This window comes from Parambassis ranga, chromosome 14 (genome assembly GCF_900634625.1).
Source record: "Parambassis ranga chromosome 14, fParRan2.1, whole genome shotgun sequence".
NCBI classification, from domain to species: Eukaryota; Metazoa; Chordata; class Actinopteri; family Ambassidae; genus Parambassis; species Parambassis ranga.
Genome location: NC_041034.1, coordinates 11,245,935 through 11,257,009, shown reverse-complemented (window position 1 = coordinate 11,257,009; position 11,075 = coordinate 11,245,935).

Below are 11,075 nucleotides of genomic sequence, written 5' to 3'. Positions count from 1 at the left end.
AAACATGTTCTCCTCTTCCTCCTCTTTCATCAGCTCTTCCATTGTCACTATGCTGTCAGATTCCCACAATGCTTAGCGCTCATGACATGTGCTACAGTGGGAGTATGTAAAGGCCTTCAGGAAATGTAACCATGGTCACAAGCAAGCAACTATCCAAATTCCCAGCGCAAAAGTGCATAGGTCCAGAAGATGCTGGCCAGATGTGACCTTCCAGCTACCAGGTTACTTCAGTTGTATTGTGTTAATGATGAATTTAGCAGTGAAGAATCTACTCATCCACTGTGTTTTTGCATCAGTAGATTCATCAGTGAGCAGGTCTTGTGATGTCTTCAGTGTTTAGTACCAACAGGAGAACTGGTGACTGATGCTCTGTAAGGCAAGATAGAAAGGTGACAGATACATGTGTTCACAGGGGAAGAAGGCAGCCTTGTGTTTACCTGCAGCATTTCAGGAAGAGGGTGGTCCAGCAGAGGCAGTGAGATACTCTGAGGATACACTGCTGGAAAACTGCAGGTGACACATACCACTTATTTAAGGACTTTTGTGGTCTACAGTATGTGCACCCCTTCACGCTGTAGCTATTTGGTGAATGTGCCTGTGAGATTAGACAAATCCACCATGTTTTTTTTATTTTCAGACTGTCCATTAGGATCAATAAAGAATCCAAAGTGTTGCAGTTTATCAGTGAGATATCGGTCCAGATCAGGACAGGCACAAGATAAAATGTTTCAATTACAGTGGTAACCCTTTCTGTATGAGCAGAGCACTAAATACATCACAGAGGTAGGTGAAAGCATTAAGTTTGTGACCAGGACAGCCGACCAAAGGCCTTTTATCACCAAGTCCCAAACACATTTATTGGCCTTAACACTTATGAATCACTCGGGACCAACATATTTTTTTCTCTTAAGAAAGTACAACTTCTGAGTAATGATGCATCATTGTGTGTTTTTTTTGTGTGTGTAAAATATCTTCTGCTGTGTCAGTGATGCCAGGAAATCCACTTGTTATGCTTTCCCGTCTGCCTACTTTGAGAATTATGTAACTCTATTTCTCTGCAGTCTATTAGAAAAACAAAGGTTGGGAATTGGATCTGTACACAATGTCTACATACAATTTTGAAACAATGGTTTTGTGCCACATCACAACACTAGAGCCTTCTAATTATGCTAAGCTTTGGCCGGTGTCCTCTCTGTAGTAACAAGGCTCTTTGGTTTATTTATAACTGATGGAGACAGCCGCGTTTACAGCCCAACAACAACACAGAGGCTACGATTAAAAGTAAACTTTCAAATGTGAATTAACGCTGTGAGAAAATTGTCGGTTTAAGAAGACATTGTTTGCATTCAAGAACAATAAAAGTGACATACATAAAGCCTGGAATTATACCATATGCCAGTGCTTTGACCAGCCTCCTTATCCTGTTTGCTTTTCTGTTCCTCAAGCATACCGACAAACACAGAGAGATAGGCACGATCATGGCTCTAAACAGGACATATGCTCAGAAAAGAGGGGAAGCTGGAATCATAAAGAATGCATACAGCTATAATAGAGAGGTGATGGACTGAAATGATAGCAGAGAAAGGAGTTTGTTACATTTGGTTACATACAGAAAACACAGCTTTGTTTCAGGAAGATCAGTGTCTGGATTAGCAGAAGTGACAGATAAAGAAATGGGAAATTTCATTGTGTGCTGCTATCTGGAAAATGGATTTTGTGAATACTGAGCTTGCTGGAAATAAGCTTTATTCAGCCCTCTACTGCCTGAATCCTTTTTACATGTACAAGCTCAGGTTTTACCCACTGGCTATATAGATGACTCCACAGACTCCACAGATTATGTAGGATAAGATGAATTTCATGTGAACCTCAGAGGGCCCTTATGTGCTCTGAGGAGAGCAGGCAGCCGTAACTCATACCAATAATTATGCAAAATTTGATGTATTATTTGAATTTTAACAGGTGAATTATATAAAAAACATTCACCCCTGTAGTGGTAGTAAAGGGCAGGACATCTTCCCTCTAGGTTGAAGACAGGCAGACAGATAGATGAGGATTCTTAGTATTTGCTTTCACAACTGGAACAGGTGGTAAAAAAACAAGGTAAGGATTCAGCCAATCAGTAGCAAGGTAGGAAGATGTTAAAGAGCCTGGAGCTGATGTTTCCAAGCAGAGAGGATGAAGAAGATAAAATGAGGATGTTTGGTTTTTTTTGTCACGGTGAATCATGCAAAGCTACTCTAGTTGAGTCCCTAAAAAAAACACCTGGAGATGAGCATAACAGGTTCCACTTTGAGGTACCAGTCCAGAGCAACAGATTAATGGATTTAAAAGCTTATCAGACATCAAAACAGCTCACGGCTGTTTGATATATTCACATCTCTGCAATATCTTTCATCAAAATGGTTGCAAGGTGAACAGTCCAGATACTCTGTTCATGTACCAAAGAGTGCATGTATGTTAAAACAAAGAAAGAAAACACCATGATGGATGATGGTTTGTCTCCTGTTGATCATTTTCTCAGAGCATGTCTCTTCACAAGACAGTATAGTATAGGACAGTATAGGAAATAAATTCAACCTATAAGTTAAACAGTTGGAGCTCTGGCTACATTCTCGACATGTTGCTGTTTCAAACTTTCAAACGATTGATCTATTACACTGCAATAAAAAACAGTTTAGGATGTGACGATTAAGACTCCACACTTCAATGGGATTAACAAAAAATATTTACTCCCAATCATTTGTTGTGTTTTTGTGCCAAATTTGGGATGTCATGAGCTTGTTATTATATGGTTCTATCTGATTTTTTTCTTGACTCCCACGCAATAAAGTGTAAATACGATAAACTCTTCAAATTTATTGAATCTTAAAGCAGCACTGTTACAGGCACGAAGCACAGAGGTTGCTGTGAGAATATGTTTAATTTGATTTTCAGTTTTACATGCAGCTTTCAGGAGTTTCCGTGAGTCACTGAGTGCGTGCTCACCACATTTAGAAAGTTCCTAATCAGCACACAGGTGATAATGATTATACTGATTATCTCCGCCTGCACCACGTTGTTGTAGCTTCCTTTGTGTTGACAGTTACACAAGTCAAATGTCAAGAGCTAACGTGTGGTTAGTTGCAGGTCTCACGACATGGCGGATTCTATTCTGCTTCTGTTTGGTCGTACATTTTCCTTCATTCTCTGCGGGCCTACGTTTCTTCTGTTGTTCTCTGAAGCAGAATTCTAGGTAACATGCAGCACGGCAGCACACAGGTTTTGAAGACATGCTGGGGCCAACACAGCTTGTTGTGTGATTATTCTATGTCATCAACAGTAAGAGTACTGTGTGAGTGTGTGTGTGTGTGTACTGTTGCCCTCAGTCACTTCACTGTTTTGTTGTGTTAGAGTCAACTCATCTTCTTCCCCAAAAATGGATGATATTAGTTGTTATTTAAATGTCACACATGTGACCTGTGACACCTGAGGTTCTGTATGGATGTCTGCATGAAATAATTATTGCTTAATAGTTAAAAAATAATTGATCTAAATGTTTGTTGCTGAGCAGAGCTCCTGTCACATCGCTATAGCTGCTATGATGTATGAGTTGCTAACTCCAGAGCTTCATGATTCTCTCCAGACTGCCTCCATGATTGAAAGTCTTGTTTAAGGTCTTTGCCCAACACAATGAAGCTTGATATCTTATTTTAAATCTTGAGCCAAAATTAATCAGGGGGAGATAATGATTAAAAGTGAGAGACTGATTACATTCCTGCCTAGTCTTAACCCTGCATTAATCATGATAATTTCTCCCACCCTGACACCTCAAGTGAACATGCCCTATTTTCTTTGATACCATCAGGTTGTCATCAAAATTGTATTAACCGGACCCCAGCTTCCTGTCTGATATCAACGTTGTTGGCAGCCGGTTTAAATCTCATCCTTTTTTAAAACCCAGGGAGAGCATGTTTTCTCATTTTATAGAATGTCAATAAATGCACACGGGATAGATATCAATAGATTCATCTGTTGACTGAACATTAAAACAGGCACATGTGTAAAACAAAGACTCATGCTTCAGTTACAACAAGTAAAACAGGGGTTGGTGTACAATAATAAAAGAAAGATTAAAAAATCTGCAATGATGCTGTTAATATACAATTCATAATTAAATGACTGAAGCTATATATATATATATATATATATCCTTCTATACCTATCTATTAACCTCAAACACCAGCTTGTTGGTTTATTACACACAGACACACACAGAGTTATGCTACCCTATTCTTGCTTTGGAGGATCAGAGGTTTTTGTCGCTGTAGGTGTCAGCGATGAGTCACACTGGCAAATTACTGCATTTCAAACAGCTTTCAAATTACTTCCCTTCCAGTCGGGTGGTGCGCTGATAACCGATAACAGTTTTCACTTCAACAAGGAGTTTTGGAGGACTCATCTTTCTTTGTGTTTGTTTGCCTCAAGGTATAGCAACAGTACAGCATGTGCCCGTTTGCATCAAGATGTGAGAGTGGGAACCTTTTTCTGCTGAACAGGAATTGCAAGTGATGTTATTGTACTGCCAAAAAAAGTGAGAAAAATTCATTCTTTCATCCAGGAGACTGGAGTCTGTACCCCATGTTGTTGTCAACTGTTTCTTGTTTTTCAGATTAGATTAGATTTAGGCAACAAAGATAAAATATTATTTGTTTCCTGAGAGGTGGCAGTGGTAGCAAAGTGTGGCCATGGTTCACTTCTCATGCCCCAAAACTAAAAAGGTGTACAACACATACTACAACTTTTCCTCTAAAACAAGATTCTTTGCAGTTTGTCCTCATCAGAAAAATGTAATGTAGTTGAGGTTTAGTACAAAAAGAGCTCTGTTGTGTAATATATAATCTGACACGTAAAGTTATGTTTTGCTGAAGTGGTGACGATCTTCACAGACACATATCCAAAGCTGGGTAGTCAATATTGTTGTCTTACAAACCTCCAGAAAAAATAGCTGTAACAATAGGGTGACATATGCTTTTTACACACTGCTACGTTCCAGACTAATAGCTGCCATTTCAGCATCTGCAATCAAACCTTGAATTAGTGTGGTGCAGAGCACATCAATGAATGCAAGGGATTTGAGATTTGGCACACAGTATAGTAAAGATCTGCAAAACTGTGGCCTCCCTGCTTTTACAAATGCAGTGCGCGGCTGTGCCATCTGTGCCCTTTGGTGCAGTGATAACAAATGATGTGGATGCAAACCATTATTCTAATAAAGTCTCATGCAAGGTTCTACTGTATTGCATTACAGAGGCATTTGGCTGCAGGCCGGGCATGAGGACTTGCACTGCTGTGTGTACTGTATGTGTATGCTTTTGTCAGGGTTGACTTCAATTCACTTTCAGTGTTGTGTTTGCTGATGCATGTGCCAGATGTCTACCAGGGAGAGGGGAAGAGATTGATGGTGAGCGCTGATGTCGCACGCTCTTATATGAGCCGCCTCATCAACCTCAAATTCATTGCCTGCTTCTGGCCTCCAACACCATCCGTCACTGACGCCACCGGTTTCTCAAAGGTTGCGGTGCACATTTTACAGCTAATATTCAAGAGGGTAAATAATTTCTAGGTAGCAGACAATGAGCAGAGTAGGACAACTGTCACCATGATGTGCACACATTATTCACACAGAATCCACTTCCATGGACTCACACCATAACTCTTTTCATAGGTCTAATAGGTGTTTGGCTGCTCAGAGCATCATTTACACTGGCGCATAGATTCAAATATTACTTTTAACACCATATACATCAAGGCGGCTGTGTTAACCCATCATGGGTTACTTATGAAAGGGTTGATGTTCATTCACGGGGCTGTTCAGTGTGAACAGGAAGACATTACTCTTTGCAGAGCTGGAGAAGCACAAAATGACTTTCAGGACTTTTTTTTCCATCTGAGCCACAGTCATTTATTTATTATTCTATATTTTCTCCTTTGTGGTGAATCTGCACAGTTTTGATTGATTTTGGTGCGATAATGTGCAATAAAGAGGCACTGTACAAACAGACAAGACATGGCTCATTATAGCTGCTGCATATGTCCTTGTTTAAAGGGGAAAGGGGACAAGCAATACTGCATGATAAAACATGCATATCTGAGACACTGACATATTGTTGGTGTCAAGACGTCATGTAGTTTTGACAGCACTTGTCTAGATCGCAAGTTTTTCCCGATGGCACTTTGCTTAATCTACATTTTAAAAGGACGGTACATGTGAAAATCAAATATTCACTGTGGCCTGCAGCTCTATTCATCTATTGAAACTGTTGTGAAGTGAGTGGTCAAATATTACCTGCGGAGATTTTAGCTGCCTTTACATTAAAGGTTTCAAAAGAATGCAGAAAAAAAATAAAATAAAAAACAGCCAGCAGCCACATCGCTGCACTGAAGGCAACATGCATCTTCCAATACATTACAGAAAGGGCAGATATTTCCAAAACTCTGGAGCTCACATTAATCTATGTAGATAAATAGCACTGCAGCCCACATAAAAAATATTCATATTTGATTTTAAGGTTAACCTTTCAGTTTCATTGTGCATAGCAGCAAAACACTGTTAATCATTTCAGCATGGTGGCATATCAACAAACTCAACAGACATTAATGGTCATTGAGGTCATGCAGTGAGAAATAAACCTGCAGACCCTTGAGAGCTTCTAATGAGACATTAATTCTAAAAAGCAATCACGCAAATTGTCACCCTGTTTTATCGCAATACTTCTCAGATGTAAAGACAGCTGCTCGACTATAAACACAACAAAAAAACAACAAAAAAGCGCAAGTCTCATCCAGGGAAGCAGATGTTGTTGTGCAACGCTGTGTTGCCCCTTCTGACGTGAACAAATATTTGACTCACGCTGAGCAATGAGAGGCAGTGATTCAGCTCTGCAGAGGAAAATGTTTCTTTTCTCTATAAAGTGGTCCAACACATTCTGTGTCTTTATTTTACACCATGAAACAGATTGTCTTGTGACAAAGCACAGCCTGCACACCAGACATTTGTGTGTGTAGCTTGCTGCATATTCTATCTTTTGAAAAGCACATAAGCAAATCTAGACTGAAACTGTAGATTATAGTGTGGGCGCCAGGGTCCTGCACACATCATCAAGTCCCAGCTATGCATTGTGTTGTAGGAACCTTATGGTGCAATTACTTGTCCTTCCCTCCCCTGACAAAGTGGCGTGGGCGGAAAAGCTTCTGTTAATCATGAGCTCTATTTTATCACTTCCAGGTAGGGACCCTTTGCAGCGTGAGGGAGCTGCATTAGCACACTTCCTGAAAGATCCACAGCTTACATTACCATAATTGTGGCCAAAATGTCAGCAAAAAACCCAGGAATTCATCATTCCTATCTCCCCTTGTTTGAAGCGTGCCGATTTTTCAGCTCTGCCTCACGACCCCACAGCCCCTCCTCACTCCAATAAAGACAGTGAAAAAGAAAAAGTTAATTAAACAGAACAAAAGGCTATCCACATACAGTCATCGCCTCTTGTCTTAGCAGTTTGTACAGGGAACCATTGGTGACAACATGCCTGAACCTCCTCCGAAGGTTCATTTGTCTGTAATGTACATTACAGTAAAAAGAGGGGAAGTGTCTTTGTCTGTGTGCATGAGTGTGTACACGAGAGCGAGAAAGCCAATAACAGAGGGAGAGGTGGAACTATTACTGTGAGCTGTGTGTTCTTCAGTGTGTGTATTCCATTAAATGCAAGCACGGTGTACCAGTGTTAACTATGTGAGTGGCCAAGCAAGCGGTAGATTGTGAGTCAGTGCGGGGGTGCGGACATGGAGTGAGGGTAAGGGGCCAACTAATGCTGAGTGGCAGTTGATAATGCCAGACCGTTATATCAGCATCTGCCCTCCGGCTCCATGCTTACCTCTCCGAGCCTGCTGCTGCCATCAAGCATTTCAACAAAGACATACACACACACATTAACACCACTACCTTGCGAACACTCCGCATTCTGTAGCAAACGGTTGGTTGCGCAAAATCTAATCACACAGAGGTTATGTTGTGCCTCAAGCCATCGTAACAAATTAAATCTTTATTTGATGTGTGCATATGTTATCTGCTGACATAAAATGTGTATTTGCACACAAAGCCAAACCGTACCTCTAAACAGAGACACCATTTTAGCTTACAGATAGTTGTCAGTTTCTGTGATCAGATCAAATCTTTTCCACTCAAAACACAATAATTGCTCCAAAAAAACTGGCCTCATGCGACTCTGACATCTGCAGCTAATAACCAATTAACCTTACACTGTTATATATATAATACAGAATCCCTGCCTGTAATTAACTGAATGTACATTGCAGGAATTAACACACACACAAAAACACATCCACAAACATTTGCACACACACACAGCCTTGATGCGGTGGGAAACTAACCTGTATGAGGACTGACAGATGAAATCACTGGCACACAAAGCCAAAGTGTGGGCTTGGTGATGACAAATGAAGTGTATGGAAATGAGCTTGGCTTTAACATTGCAAATCAACTTGTTTCTACATTATGCAGCACATAAATGTCAGTAATAACAGACAGTGTGTGTCTTCCTTTGACTTCAGCACAACAGGAAAGCTGAACACAATGTGAAATGGCTTTATATTTATTTGCCCTTGAGCCATAATGTACAAAAATGTCCCATTAACAGGAGTCACTGGTTGACAGAAAGTGGAAGTGCTCACTCAGGGACTTGTTGAATTTCTCTGTAGTACTGTAGGATGTAACTATGGTGTGGTGCTATAACTAAAATTAATTAAACTAAATAGTTTTTTTTTTAAATACTATAATAAACTGACACGAGTGTGAAATCACAGCATCAATCTACAACCCAGAGATGCTCACCTTAGCAAACCTTTGATTCTTATCCTGATGTTAGTCCTGACAGGACTATAGTGAGGTTTAAAACCTTCAGGCAGACTCATGTCAATTCCACACCACTGCTCTTCCATGAAGCTGCTGAATTACTGCCTTGGTATTGATATTGATCAGAATCAGAGCCAATATGTAGGCTTAAGTAATGTATGAGTCATAATTCATGAATGAATGCAGGTTGTATCTCAGATTTCTGTTTGTTATGAATTATCATATCATGAGCTTATGTGATTAATCCGTGAATAGTTCCTCCGTTACCACATGTGAGGCTGAATGATTTCACACCTCATTATTTTGAGAAACAAATGATGTAACTCTTAGCTAACCTGAATCCCTGGCTCTTTCTCTCTACTTTGATGCTGCCCATGTGAGCTGCACGTGACAACACCTGCTAACAAAGAAAGCAACGTGACATCATGCCATTGCATATAAATACACGTCTTCTAGTGACGTTCAGTGTACAGTAAATAAGCTTGCATCTTAAGCTACCTGCGTGTTATTTTGATGCTGTTACGCCTGCATTGATGTGGTTTTTAAGCTTATTTCATGCTGTTCTTGGCCAAAACAAAACACTGACATATTGGCTGATGAAGGAACAAAAATTGGACTTTCATTCCAAACTGTTTTGTTTTCACTCACTGTCAGGTGTCATTTTTGCAAGTTTAATGTTGACTTGTGGTAAACCTGTTGTGACAGTAAATAACTATAGGCCGAGCGTCTGTGATGTCACCCCAGGTTTTTGAAGCGCCATTATCAGTCCTTGTGGGAGCGTCAACCTAAACTCCAAATACAGGTACAGAGGTGGAGCATGAGAGTGGAGCTGAGGCGGGCAAGTAGTCACAAGGTCAGGGGGAGCTGGTGCCTGGAGCTGGGTACACCCTGGACAGGTCACTAGTCCATCACAGGACAACAAACAACCATTCTCACTCACACCTACGGGCCTAACAAGCTTGTCTTTTAGAATGTGGGAGGAAACTGGAGCGAACTTATCAAAAGAGACCAAACATGGTTTTTGTACCAGGTGGTAAACATTTTTTATATCTGATGTAAAGCTGGTCATTTAAACATGAATGCTCTTGGATGATACCAGGCTGAAGACTAGGCAGGTGAGCTATGCTATATATAATTTGTTGATGACACGTCAAGTCTCTGTGTTATTGGTCTTAGAGTGCTGGATTTGTGTGGCTGCTGGACATAACGAAAAACGCCTCCGTTTGTTTGTGAGCAGCTTTTAAGCTCAATCTCCAACTGGTTCTTTGTGAATGTCTTTTTGTTTACTGCTAGTACGGCAAGGTGTCCGCTTCCTGTTGTACATTTTCTTGCATCAGACTATCTAAATATAGCACCACATGAGTCTTGGGTCATTCACAACCTCATATCATTGGTCCAGAGTTCTACATTTCTTCAAGCCTGTATTTCATTGCACTCTCAGTGAGTGTTGAATCATACAGCAAGATGGGATTGTTCTCATCTGATATTACTACTAATAATAGGGAGGTTTCTGTGTCAGTGAGGCTCTTATGTGCATAACAAAATTAATGCATAAGCATACTGTGAGCTAATTAACCAATCACATGGAGTCAGTAAATTAATCATTCCTGGATCCTTATTTAACCATTAAACATGACTTCAGCATGTGTTTGCCCTTTTTTTTATAAAGTGCTACTGATTTAAATACAAGCAGTCATTGACTTGTGTCTCTGTGGTGTGAAAGAGAATGCTGATGAGAGGCCACGTTAAGAGCACAATGTGCCTGTGACAGATGGAGAGCAGCCAGAAATGATGTGAGACAGTGGGTGGAAAATTGTGCAATCCCTGGAAATTGAGCAGAAATTGAGCAGCGAAGTGAAGGCTGCGCCCGTGGCCCGTGAGCCGTGCAGCTACATAGGATCGGGGCCACCTCAAACAAAAGCCTAACAATCAGGCTGCAGGAGAAATCGGCCTCTGGAGTGCAACGCCACTTTTCTGTCTGAAGCTGCAGATGCAAATCATTGATGTCACTTAATGACCCTAATTGATAGCCTGTGAATGAGGTCACTCTATATTTTTCTCTCTCCTGAAGATGATGCGAGCTGGAGCAGAGGAAGGAAGGAACAAGGGAGGAAGATGCAGCACACTAACCTTTAATAGAAGAAGGAAAATGGCTGCGTACCCG